We start from the raw sequence: 14,366 nt of genomic DNA, 5'->3' as shown, positions 1-14,366 counted from the left end.
TACCTGAATCTTATCCCTAAATACAGTAAACTACAAAGGGGATAGCAAACATCTTTATCTTGACCAGGACTGGATCATTCTTTGAACATTCCAGTTATTCTCAAAGATGCTTTACTTTTATCATGAATTGTTCTGTCTATATTCAGCATTTAATTCTAAATTTAACATAGACTTTCCATAATTCAATCCTATCAACTTTTAAAATAAACTAATGTATAAGAAACTTTATTTTTTTCATAGTCATATATACTGTATGAAAGCCTGCCTTGCAGAAAGCCATAATTCACAAACTTTGCTCACTGTCAGCTCCATCAAGCATTCTCCTAATCATTTAACAAATGAATCCCCCCCCCATAGTCTTTGCATTCATTCCTGTGTCTCTTTGTATAAAGGTACCCAAAGACATTCTTCTGATCATCAGGTACCAATGCAATATTCACATGCACATTAAATATGTTGCAGAGCCATTTTCACATCCATTAAATAATCTTTCTCCAGATATTACCCGTGCCTGCAACCTTATCATTTTCCCAACATTCTCATGGCAATTATGTTTTCCTCATATTTTTTTTCCTCTGGCAGCAAGGTATATAGAACTTATTTCAATTCTATTCTTCAGTTTTTCATCCTGTTTCCTATGCACATCCATAAAATAGTCCTTCCAGCAATCTCTCCCTTTTTCATTCATCTCACCTCATTTCATCCCTTTTATTCTTAATTCCATATGATCTGCTGGAGGTGGGCGAACATTATTTTAATTCCTGTAAACATGTAACTCTTCAAATTTGTCCTTGCCCATAGGTAGAAAATAGATTTGATAATTATTTCTCATCATGGATGATATTCAGTTGCTACTTTCTTTCATTCTTAAGGTTAAAACTCATATTTTCCTCAAACTTACATTTTGGTCTGTTTCTTTTACTTCTTTGAAATAAATTGAGTTCCACTCATTTCCACTTATGCAGTTTCTCCTTTATTTGCTATCAAATAGTGTCTTATGCTGTATCCTTATGTACACGGGATTCAGTAGAAGAGAATATATATAGTTTAGGGTTGAACTGTGGAGTCATTGGTTGTTTGCTTGCAGATGTTTCATTACACAATTAAGGAACATGATTAGTACTAACGCTAGTAAGTTGGGAGTTTGCTCCCTCATTATATAGAGTAACTTGCTGTGTCAGTGTTGGCAACTACACAACCAACATAAGCCATGAAAATGAGAACACTGCTGTATGTCAAAAATATCTCAGAAACAACCAGCAGACTATTACAGACATATGGCCTCTCAAAAGCTCATAAACCAACTAAAGCTCTCCAAAATTTCTTAAATAAATCAAAAGGCTCAGTAGCTCAAGATGAAAAGACCAGGAGTCATGCAGTGTAAATACTGTAACAACCACTATGTAGAACAGAGAGGCAGAAGCAGAGTGCATCCATGACTGCCAGCTAGCAGTCAGAAGACATGATAAAAACTTTTTAATTTCACAACATATGGATGTACTCAACCTTAATTTCAACTGGGAAAATGTGGGCATTCTAGACCAAGCCAAGTCCAAAAGCACTAGGGAATTTCTAGAAGCTTGGCACTCTGACAAATTAGTCATCAATAGACACATAAACATAAACAATATCTACATACTGTGCAAAGAAACACTCAACAATCCAAAGAGGGAACAAAAAGATCAAAATACCTCCCCACCAGCAATCAGTGCCCTGATGAGCATAGATAAACTCCAAGATTAACATCAGACCAACAATCAAGTTAACAATGCCCCATATAATATACCGTAATTTTTTTTTGCACTATAAGATGCTCCAGACCATAAGATACACCTAGCTTTTGGGGAGGAAAACAAGAAAAAAAAATCTACCTCCTTGCTACAAGGAGGCAAATTGCTGGGAGGAAGAGGCCGACGGGTGGGTGGGGCTTTGGCAACATTTACTCTATAAGACACACAGACATTTCCACCCACTTTTGGGGGCGGGGCAGGGGAAGTGTGTCTAATAGTGTGAAAAATATGGTAATATAAACTGAGAGCAAACCTCATTCCATACTAGCACTGATTACATTACCTAGTTTGGGTAATAAAATGTCTGCAAGAAACAACCAAGCTCAGAGAGCACCAATATTCCCAATCTGTGTGAATTACTCCCTTTTCCATGTGACATGTCTACTTTTGAACATAAACTTAATGCTATTTTAGAAGAATGCTAGACCCAAGTTCAAAAGTAGCCCATCTAACAGTGCCAGGCACAGAATATTGTGTGAAGTGAAAGGAGTGCTCCCAGTGCTGTTCTCAATGCTTTTCCTTTTCAGTTTGGCTTTTTCTGAATGTGGAACTAATGCTGTTTTGAAAGTGTTCTAAATCCGTGGCAAACCAGAGAGGAAACAGGACAAGTTTCTAGTTTGTTATAAGGCTACATCAACAGAATTTTGCAAGTCTGAAAATACAAACGGTCACCTTCACTTTTAACCATTTGATCCATTATTTATTTTATTATTATATTTTATTTTTGTATTAAATGTATGTGCTGCTGTTCTTGTTGCCAAGCAACTCTGAATACCTTACAATATAAAAACAAGATAACAAAATAAAGACATTAAAATATTAAAACTTTAATCAACCAACAAATGGAGTGGAAGTGGGAACTTTTTATTAGTCCATTAACCAGCATACAACACCCCATAGGGCTCCCAAACCAGTCAACAGGGTCAGGTTTTGATACCCTTCCAGAAGGCGGCGGGGGGGGAGGCAGATCTCATGTTGAGGGCCGACAGGGCAGAAAAGACTCTTTCTTCTCCTAGATCCCACCAACTGAAATTCCTTGGCCAATAGGGTCCACAGCACATCCATTCATCCTGGGCAAATGGGGCAGTCTAATGCCATTGAGGTGAGGTGGTTCTCCAAGTAGCTTGCTCCCGTTAAGATGGGTTCTTTCTTTCTCTGGGATCCTTGATTCTCTCTGAGCTTGGTGGTTTTCTTGCAGACATTTTATTATCATCAGTGCTAGAGCCCACCCACTAGAGCAGGAGTCTCCAACCTTGGAAATGTTAAGACTTGTGGACTTCAACTCCCAGAATTCCTCCTCCAGTTATGTTAGCTTAGGAATTCTGGGAGTTGAAGTCCACAAGTCTTAAACCTGCCAAGTTTGAAGAACCTTGCACTAGAGCCTTGTTTTGAAAAAGCTTATCACTCAGGCAACTTTACGGTTGACTGTCCCAGGCACTGGTCTATGCCCACCCAGTTCGCACATTAAGGAGACCAATTGGTCATTTTTCCTGCCAGTAAGTGATGCTTAATGGGAGAGTAAACAAAACCCAGGCGAATCCCCCAACTATTTTCTGTAACTTATCTCACATTAAAACTGTAAGAACAGCACCATCCGCCAGCCTCATTGCTGAAACAGAATTGAACTTGCCAGTCACGGCAGTGCAATTATACTCCAGCATTATTTTCTGCTGGCTCAAGGGCTAGAAGATAACATATCAATGTGACTGTCTGGTTGTACCCTAAAGGCATCACTTAGAATTTTTCTTTCCAGCCACTGCAACCACATGCAATCATGGTCACAACTATTGAGGAAAGTATCACGCAAGAAACGATGGCATGCTCCTGTTTCATCATCACAACTTTACCACAAAAGTCTTTTCAATGCATGATGAAAGTTGGCTTTCCACCCGAAGCCTTCCACTCATAACTACTGTTCAGATTTTATTTTGCCATCGGACAAATACACACTAAGTAAATGAAATAAAACTTTACACATCAAGGAGGGAGGGGCGCCCTGGTTATTGATTTTCTTTTCGGAATGGACTGTGGGAGGGGGGGGGGGAGAATAAAGGTCAGGGACAGCTGAATGCAAGGCATCTGTGATGTTCTTTGCATCCCTCGGTTGGTCAACTGGACGTTTCAGTGCCAGCGTTGATTGCCTGTTCTCAGTCTCGGATTATTTACGCTCAGATTGGGGACAGAAAGGACGATTGTGTGGAAGCGCCTGGCGTCTCCGCAATTGCCATCTTGCACCCCTCCGATTATGCCACGGCTGTCACCGGTTTTACGTCACATGTTCATCCTGCCCAGCCCAACAATTCTCAGTGGGGATTAGCAGCCAGCTGCCTGCTTTTTTCGTCATCTTTAGCACCGTGCAATTGATCGGCGGAAGAGAAGTCCCAGGGAGGCTATTCAGCGTACCCGGGAGTGCGTGCCTGGAAGAGAGGGAAGCGGCCGCCTGAGGCGAGCCGGGCAGCACTAGCGGGCGCCCCTTATAATAAAAAAAAGCTCGCCGAGGAAAATCCACTAGGCGGGCGCGAACGGCTTGAGTGAGGTCAGCAGCGGGCCGGCCAATGAGCGGTGCGTTTGGGAAGTGGCCGCTCCTGGCGTGCGGCTGAAGGGGGCGGAGAGGCCGAGGTGGATGCGGTTCCCAACGACGGCTCGGACATTCCGGCACTAGACAGGGAGCACGGAGACGTGGCCCGGGTGGGAGAGGGAGAAGAAGAAGAGGACTGGGGCGCCTTAGCTTGTTTCCGCTCTGACTTGGCGGAGAAAGGGAGAGAAAGAGCCAAGCGGAAGCCTTTTGCCTCTCCCAGGCACACAGGTGCAAGGCGCGTCCAGCTGGCGATTAGCGCGCGCTTGGAAAGCGGAGGAGCCCTGACCCGGGCGCCTGCTCGCCTCGCCTGAGAGGAGGAGGAGGAGGAGGAGAGGGTGGAGGAGGTGGGTGGGTGGCATCGTTCTCCTCCCTTTGCCTCAAGCCCTCTTTGGCAGCGCCTCTTCCCAACACCTGGAGGGTGCGCGCCCCGGCTCAGCCACCCAGCCGACCAGCGAAGCGACCAGCCAAGGTAGGAGTTTCCTTCTCGGCTTCGGAGTCTGAAAATCTCTCGTTTCTGGGGGTGGGGATGGGGGGGAACCTTTCGCCGCGAGGTTTTGCGCGCCCCGCCTAAGCTCGCGCTCCCCCCCCGGTTGGGATCCCAAAGTTTCCGGCAAGGAATCGCTTCGGGGCGACCGCGCCAGAACGGAGCGGCTTGGCGGACTCGAGTTTAAAAAGTCGACCCCGGAGCGGAGAATCCGCCTTCAGAAACCCGGGAGTTCCTGAAAGCCGGGAAAGGACAGCTGGAACGCCTCGTTCGGAGCGCGCCTCGTTAAATCCAGCGCAAAACAGCTCGCCGGTGAGTGCCGGCGCGTTTTCGACGGATTAGCTCGGGAATCCTTGGGGTTTCCTTAAGCTAAACTGCCACTCGGTGTCGGTTTGTCGGCGTGGTGACGAGGCGTCCAGGTTTGTCTGCCTTGTTCCTTCAGTCATCCAGGTGTGAATAGAAGCGCCGAAACGGCTATTCTTCCTTCTAGGGCAATCGCGAGGATTATGATTTAGAAAGCCTATTTTAAACTCGGGGTTGGATTTCGGGGGGGGAGTCACAGGTTCAGTAGGAATAAAACTATTAGTTTGATTCCTTAAATGTTCCCCCCTCCGCCTCCTTAGGTCAGTATATAACAGTCGTTCCCCCCGCCCCCACACGTCCAATAGTCTAAAATGCCCACTACCACTTTTCAGTTTGGAATACTTGCAAATACTGATAATAAATCACCTTACACCACGTTGGAAGGAACCTTTCTATGTTTAATTGCTATGTAAAAATACTGTACAGGTAAACTATGCTTACCTGTTTATCGCTGCTGTCTTCCCACCCCCAAAAAGCCTGTCTTAATAATTCATTTACATTGGTTGTTAAGGAGAGACTCATTTTTCGAGTTGACCAGGTGTGCTTTAAGGATTGGATCCAAATGGATTTGTCTGAGACATCTTTGTAAAGTTGCCTTACCTGAGATGTACCCTCCTTGCAAATTGGTATGCAGTCTCTGTAATGACTCTTAAAAGGAGCGGGGCGGGAGAGAAAGAAGGGGGTGAAAATGGTTCTCCATTTACTGAGTCAGAGACAGGGTGGATTCATTGGTGGACTTCAAATGAACAGAGGTTTTCCTCCCCCCCCCCCCCTCAAATCTGGATTCATTTTTAAAGGGCAGGATAATATATCTCTGAAGAAGCTGAGCTCCACATAAGGAAGCCCTCAGTTCAAATCACTCCTTTGTCAGGAATTCAATAGATGTCACTGGGCAAAACAGGAATTTTGTTTTTCTCTTCTGCCTACATGAGAAGGATACTGTCTTTGGGGGGTCTTACCGGAGTTGTCAATCAAGATTCAGAGGCGCTGTAAAGACTAACAAATTTATAATGGCAATTTTTTTTTTTTTTTTTTGTAGACTGCAAGCCACTTTATAAAGGTTTTAATTCTCCCTCTCCCTCTTCCCATCTGCCTCCCTTCCTCCTCTTCCCCTCTCCCCAATACACTAAAACAGCTATCCGTTCTAGAAACTGTAAGAATAGTGTGTGCTGACTTCTTTATGAAAATGTATATAGAATACATATCCTTATTAATGTCCATTTTAATATATTGTGTTTACATGTTCAAAGTGATCTTCTTGAAACCCTTAGTCAATTTTTTGTTACTCCTGCACTGAAATAACATGACAAAATGTGGGGTGCTAGCAGACTTTGCTATCTGTTTATCACTTGCACTTTCCTAAACTCTTATTTTCTGGTATTGAGACTGATATTCACTGTTGTTACTTAATTCGGAACCCCCTCTTTGGTAACAGATTCCACACCCTGTGATTCAGTGCCTGTGTGTGCAAGATACTGACCCACAAGCTACTCAACTACATTTTAACCTAGAATGATGTGTAAACTCTAACTGCACAGGTTTTTGTGCAGTTTGTTAGGTGAACCCAGGATTTATTTATTTTTTAAAGAAAATCATTGGTAAGGTAACCATGAATGTGTTATGCAATACACTGGTTATATTTTTCCTTGAAATTTAAACTGAAAGATTTGTAGAATCAGAATTTCTAGAGTAGGTACAGTAAATTATATTTTTCTGCTGGAAATGTTTTAAAGAATAAGTTACTTGCAAAACAATATATGCATAATTACATTCTATGTGTATACTTCTATAGCACAAAATTCCAAATATATACAGAAATATGTATCTTTCCATGTCAGATTATTTATGTCATCCTATATCATCCAAATACCTTTTAACTTTGATCTCATTTTAAATTTCTCCATAAAAAGACATTTAAACTCTCCAAAGATAATGAAGTCCTAAGCACAATACTTAGTAGAAAGTGTGTCTGTACATGTGTCTTATTTTTAAAATAAACATGTTGCTACAGCTTATGAATACTTTCAATTGTTTTTTGTTTTTTTTTAATAAAAAAACTTGCTTTGAAACTTATAGTGGAATTTCACTGTGTTCCTCAGTTTCAAATGTTAAAGTGACTTAATAATGCACTGCAGTCTGATTTTGTTTGCATCTGGATATTTAATCAGACATAGTGTTTGGTTTGCTTAAAATGGTTTGGAATAGAGCTTGGAACACAAGATATTATCTCACTCCTTATGGCCAGTTATATGACATCAGGAAAAAAACTATTTCATGCTAGCTGTTCCTAGTAATAATTTGTAAACTTAAACTGATTCACATAGCCTATAGTGCAGCTTTCCTAATTCTTCAGTATTTTATTCCATTTTATCCCATTAAAAGCTCAAAGGGTAAAATGGATAACAAGTAGGGGGATAAGGTTATTGCTTTAGAGATTCAGATCTTAGGCTCTCCTTATGCCTATTTGCATAAGAAGACTTATTTTCCCTTTAAATTGGATAGATTAGAGCTATAGGAAAGATTATTTTTGATCTACTAGTTTGTAACAATAGAGAAAAATTATTCAAAATAGCCTTTGGAATTATTTTATATTTAAATCAATTATACACACACGTGAATGTTGAGAGGATCTGAAATTTGCTTAGCTGGCTGTTCTTGAAAACCTCAGCATTGTATTTTTCTTGAAATCATATGAAATACAATTTATGACAGCTTGGTTCTGTTTGGTTAGGATTTATACTTTGTTCATTATTCTGATGCAAGTAGCAGTATTTTGTAATAGTTCCTAAGGCATCATCTGTAATAGTGATAGAATTTGGCATTGGCTGGAAAATTCTTTTAGTGCAAAGAATAACATTTGCCGCTAATCCTGAGTAATAAAGAAAGCAGTAACTATAAATAGCTATTAGTGTACATGGATATTTGCATTTTTAGATGTATCAAATTGTTTCAAACTAAACTGCCTATTCTATAAGGCCTTGCCTGTTTTCATTCAACTCGCTTATATTATAGCATTTGCCCATCTATCTTTTCCCCAAATATAATATTTATACTAGCACATTAATCTGTGTTATCTCCACCCACTTGTGTTTAGCCCAGCTGTTTTTATAAAACTGATGAAAAGGTTTCTGAAACAATACATTTGAGGATGGATTACTAGCTTTAACCGAATTAAGGGATATTTACAGTCATAGAGTTGGAAGAAGCTAAGAGATAGCTAGCCATCTCTGCTTGAGTATCTGATGAAGAGTATCTTTTCCCTCAAGAATTGGTTCTGTTGCTAAACTGCTATTTATTTGTTTGTTTGTTTGTTTATTTATTCTTACATTTTATTTACCATTCAGTTGGAATCAAGCATCATTTAACTCCCTCCTCCCATTCCATATTCAGTAGTCTGAAACATAATAAAACAGATCTTCACCACCTATTCAGATACTTAAAGAATTCTGTCATATTCCATCTCAGTTGCTTTTTCTGAACTCTAAAAATACCAAATTCTCTTAATTTTTCCTACCCTTAGGTTCTAATGTCCAACTTTTTTACCATTCTCTGAACTAACTTGTTTCTTGGATCCTTCTGAACATGGGATGCTCCAGTCTGTTTATTTAAGGTGATATCTGATACTTCTGCTAGATAAAATAGCACTATGAATTCTCTGTGATTTGGAAATTTTAACTTTTTAGAAGCCTAAGATTACATTTGCCTTTTTAGCACCACACACCCTGCTGATTTATGACTAGTTTATGACTAGGGTTACCAGAATCAAAATTACTTCTTGAAGTCACCAAAGAAGGAGTTTTCTTTATCTCTTTGTGGCTGGAAATACCTGTGTGCATTTTTGAAATGCAGATCTTCTTGCTCAAAAAAATGCATACATAGACATGCATACACAGATACTCCATATATCCTCCATTCTGTAGGTATTTGATTTTCCGTTTCCTAAATGAAATAATTATTTTAAAATCTCTTTTCTCTTAAAATCCATTCTGTTATTTTCAGTTCACTTTTCTAACTTAAGGCTATTTTTTTGTATTTTCTCACTCCAATGTGATAAGAAACCATGGATAAATGCTCCTTCAGCAAAGTGTTCAGCTCAGCTAGAGATTCACCCAACAGCACTCTAAAGGTAAAGGAGGTTCCCCCGCACATAAGTACTAGTTGTTTCCAGCTCTAGGGGTGGTGCTCATCTCCGTTTCTAAGCCAAAGAGCCAGCGCTGTCCAAAGACGTCTCCATGGTCATATGGCCGGCATGACTAAACACCGAAGGCACACAGAGTGCTGTTACATTCTCATCAAAGTGGTGCCTATTTTTCTACTTGCATTTTTACGTACTTTTGAACTGCTAGGTTGACAAAAGCTGGGTCAAGTAACAGGAGCTCACTCCATTACGCGGCGCTAGGGATTCGAACAACTGAAATGCCAACCTTCTGATTGACAAGTTCAGTGTCTTAGCCACTGAGCCACTGCACTCTATATTTAGAGCCACTGAGCCACCTATATTTAACTTGCTTTCCTAATTGTAATGTGTGCTTTGAACTTAAACATACTCCACTTACAATGTTGTCACAATCTACTCAACTTACCAATAGAAGACAATATATATAATTCAGGGTTGAACTGTCGAGCTGTACATGCCCTCTGAGTATGGTTGTTTTCTTACAGACAATTCATTATCTCGCTATGTAACATTTTCAGTATTGAGCAGAGCACTGAGGTTCAGAGAACTGAAAGTGTTACCTGGCTGGGTAACAAAACATCTGCAAGAAAACAGGGTCAGAGAGCACCATGGACACTACTATTCAAATTACCTGATCAAAGTGTGGGAATAAGATTAGTCTGACATAAATAAGATTAATCTGACATAAATATTTGTGAAGATTTTAGGGGGAAACTTAAAAAAAATTATCTACAAACATCATTAATAAAGACTTGGTTGTGGAAAATTCAAGATGAATTATTAATGATGTTTGTAGATAATTTTTCTTAAGTTCCCCCCTAAAATCTTCACAAATATTTATGTCAGATTAATATGTTTTTCCCTTGGTAATTTTTCTCCTTCACAAACTTTTTTTTGAAGACAAGGACACCATTTATTCTCTTCCAGTTATTTTAGTCATTCTTGTTTCTTAAAGAGAAGTAAAGCATGTCAACTTTTCATGATTTTAGAATACACACACACAAAAATGATGAACTCCAGTGCCCTTTCTGATTTTTCACTGAGTGATTCTATTGGTCTTCGTTTAGTTGTTCTCTTATTTACTCTTGCAGTGTACAACTCCTTACAATTTTTCATTTCTGATTCTGGTCCTTAGAGGATTCATTGTGAAGACCTTCTGATCAACATACTTTGGGCAAATATATTATTCCTGGCCTTTTTGAGGTGTAGCTTGTATCTAATGCCAGCAATCCATCGTCCAGATAATACAGATCAGGAATCAAATCTCTTCCACTGAAACAATTTCTTTCATCTTCAGACTATTTTCAACATTCCTTGATTCGGGTTATCATGTTCACCCACTGGACTTAGTCCCCTTTGTTTCTCATGGAAAGTTGCTTCCTCTATCAAGATCTGTTGTAGCATCTCCTCTATTAATTAAATTTTTATCAGCTGAAATATGGCCAAATGAATAAAAAGGAAATGACATAAATCCACTTGTAACTAAATGAATGAAAGATGCCATGTTTAACCCATGTTTTATTTTGGACAGTGACCTAATGACTAAATTAATTGCTTAACAGCAGACTTCAAATATGCTGGGCTACTACTTCACACGTTACAACCACCATGGGTAATTATCATTCAGAAGGCTTTACATTGGTAATAATCTGCTTTTCAGAATGCAAAAGTGAAACTGGACCAATCAAGCAGTGTTATCACAAAGTCAAGTGATAAATGGTGATTGTATTTTGTTATGTTACTAAATATTGATATTTTATTTTCTTTATCTGCCTTTTTCTTTTCTAATTGTTGCTCCTTGTGCTTTTAGTAATAATACCAAAACTGATATGTGATGTTTGCTAGTTACCTCAATGAAGTCAGAATTAATCCTCTCTCCTGAAACATAATTTAAAATGAATTCAGTGCAGTGTTCATATGCATGACATGAAGTATACATACAGATTCTTACGTGTGATTTTAAAAGGGCATAAACCAGTTCTATATAATAGAAAATATTTTAAGGGCTGTGAAAATCTTTGAAGCAATGCTTTGATTTGACAAAGCTTTGATAAAACCATGTAATTGAAGCAGATTCATGAACTGAAGTAGAGACAACTCTTCCATATAAAGAATTGACTCATGGAGTTGGAAACAAGCTTAAAGGTTATCTGGTTCAACTGTCTACTTGATGCAAGATCTCTAAGAAAGCCTCTACCATAACCATCCAGCCTCCAGTGGAGGAGAGCCCACTACTTCATCGAGCAGCCAGGAGGCTTCAAATTGTTCACTGTCTTTTGAAGATATTTATAGATTGAATGGCTTTTGTGCTGCTTCTGGGTTATTGCCAACAATAAGCATAACTGCAGCCTATTTCTAATAATGTTGAATGAGAGTGGAACAGAGTGATGGGGTCTCTAACATGAGTTGTTGTTGTTGTTAGTTGCAAAGTGGTGTCTGACCGACCAATTATGATCACATGGACAACTTTCTTCCATGCCTTCCTGTCCTCTACCATCCCCTGGAGTCCATTTAAGCTCATACCTACTGCTTCAGTGACTCCATCCAGCCACCTGATTCTCTGTCATCCCCTTCTTTTTCCCTCAATCTTTCCCATCATTAGGCTGGGAATATGAGTAGGTACCAATAAATATTATAACCCACTTAACTCTGTTTTTTGGAGCTCTTTTGTGGTGGCAAGGCAAATGCTGCTTTTGTTTGTTTTCTTAGCTTTCAAGTGGTAACCACAAACCATAATTTTAGACTTTCTACTACTAATGAAAGTACTGGAGAGTTTCATGCTGGTTCTGACAACCTAAATTGGACTAAAACACAGCTCTCTGAATATAGGCTCATGACTAACCAGTCTAGTCCACGCTCTTGTGCTAAACCTTATGCTTAATTTACATATGATTAGGGTAGATTTAGATCTCTAGGCAATGAATTAATGCCAGTACAGGCTTGCAGATATTGGCTCAAATCTTTATTGCTTATAAGAATGGTAGAAAAATGGTAATGATAAAGACAATGAATGAATTGCCATGACCCTCTTGCTCTCCATTATAGCACCCTGCTAATAGAAATCAATATACAGTAGCTCAAGGTTGAATTGTGGAGTCCCTGCTTTTTTCCAAAGTTGTTTGTTTGCAGATATTTCATGACCTGACGAGATAACATCATCTGTGGTAAGTGTAGAGTTTGCTTCCCATTTATATACACTAGTTTGCTTTTCCAGTATTGGTAGGGATGTGGTTTTTTCCTTGCTACTTCCTTACAAGTTAAACTATAGAATTGTTTAATTATCTCATGAAGAAACTATCGAGGAGGAAGCACAACCCACACCAACAGTAGCAGAGCAAGATACTCTGTATAAATGGGGAGCAAACCTTATCCTCTCTAGCACTGATGATTTTATGTACTAACAGTAAGGCTCATTCCTTCCAACATAAACATGGTCTAACATGCTGAGGTTTTGACTGCTGATATGTCATACTGGGATCTGCCCATTTCCTGTGGGCCACTTTAATTGCTGCAGAATCACCCCTCACTCTTAGGTCACTGGATACTGCCCTCATTGCCATATTGTCTTGGATCAGCTTCAACAAAAGACTTTTGCTTCAGAGTTCTTATAGGTTTGGTGCACCAGACCTAGTTTTCAGATCCAGATTTAGTGCTCCTTTGAAAAAAAAACCTGCCCTTGCTGCACATAAAATTGATTTAAATCAGGAAGGAAAGAAGAAAAAGAGTGCTAGATATAACCCTACTAACAATAGGTATAAAGGAGGGTCTGCAAGAAGCACTGGAATAGTCTTGTCTCACTTCATTTTAGCTCCTACCACCTGTTACTTGGACAAGTGCCATCATCATTCTAAGCAGCAGGTAAGGGAAATGAAATGGGGGAATTCCCCATTACCTTTCCTTAGTAAGAATCTATTAATATTTTCTTTTTCTCAAAATTATAATCTTTGTAATTTTTGCTGCCTGGCTGTTGTGGTAGAATAAGATCCAGCATTAAAAGCATAATTTGTGCTTGTATGTTTTTCTTTCGGTTAAGGATCTGATGTAAAGCACTTTAACTCACCCATCTGAAAAGTCAATGCAACATTCTCCCCAGTGTACAACCAAGTCCTAAGATTTGTTAATGAGGCTTGCCCATTCTGGTTCCCTATTGAAATGGGATGTTTTTCCTGGAGAGGCCAAGTTGCCAATCATTTTGGTACTTTAAACCATCTGGTGATGGGAGCAGCAGAGTTACAGTTCCTCATAAGCACAAATCAATGGGCGTGCCTGGTATTATGTCATACTCAATATTTTTTAATTGATGAGGATGATCCTTTTTGCTTTGATTCAATACAGTTTCTGGTTTTCTGGAAAATTGGAAGATTGCTATGCTGTCCTTTCTTGATGTATGCTATTTTACCTACAATGTTGTTCTTCCTGTAAGAATTATGGAGAGAATATTTCAAAGTTTAATTGTGGTGAACCTCTTTATAATATCCAAGTCAAATGTGGCAAGGTTAATGCCCTCTAAAGATTCTAATATTCTTGCAATTTTCATCTCATTCTGCCAAAAATGATGCAGCCACAAGCATTTAAGTGCTTCCCATTAAAGCCTACAGACTTTTAAAACAACATTAAGCAGCTTGAATCAGTATGTCCTTGGATCACAAACTTAAATTGAATTATATTTCCAAATCCTTAGTCTGAATCAAATAAGGCCTGATTAGCAGAGGCCTGACATTTTTATTGTCTGCCTCAGGACTTTTGCTCTTATTTGAAAACAAATTATTTCAAAATAAGTAAGTGTATATCAGAGAGAGTGTAAGAGAGAGGACAATGTAAAGACGTACATGCTATTCCTTCCCTATCAACTACCCCATCAGCAATCCAGATGACAGTGAGAAGCTGAAGATCAAGAGAAAGTTTGACATAAGCTGTTTTCTTCTTCTATAACCACTTGATAAATCCATTAAAAAGTAGTATCATCATGTTCCT

General features: G+C 39.3%; 1 protein-coding gene across 13 annotated transcripts in view; it reads left to right on the top strand.

Annotated features, from left to right (window-relative positions):
• Window positions 1-4,088: 4,088 nt before the first annotated feature.
• The window catches only part of CHRM3 (cholinergic receptor muscarinic 3), a 260,500-nt gene continuing 250,222 nt past the window's right edge, over window positions 4,089-14,366 (top strand). For 6 of the 13 annotated variants that reach the window (XM_026705231.2, XM_087937102.1, XM_087937087.1 and 3 more), the window contains exon 1: window positions 4,089-4,837. The gene's annotated coding sequence lies outside the window, so the exon portion shown is untranslated. Of the gene's footprint in view, window positions 5,272-14,366 lie in introns of all 13 variants that reach the window. The other 7 variants (XM_087937114.1, XM_087937064.1, XM_087937071.1 and 4 more) reach the window with 5 other exon arrangements.

This window comes from Pseudonaja textilis, chromosome 1 (assembly GCF_049901715.1).
Source record: "Pseudonaja textilis isolate UNSWEBS1 chromosome 1, rPseTex1.2, whole genome shotgun sequence".
Classification (NCBI taxonomy): domain Eukaryota; kingdom Metazoa; phylum Chordata; class Lepidosauria; order Squamata; family Elapidae; genus Pseudonaja; species Pseudonaja textilis.
Note: the sequence above shows the minus strand (reverse complement) of the source record. Positions and strands in the feature narration are given on the sequence as shown.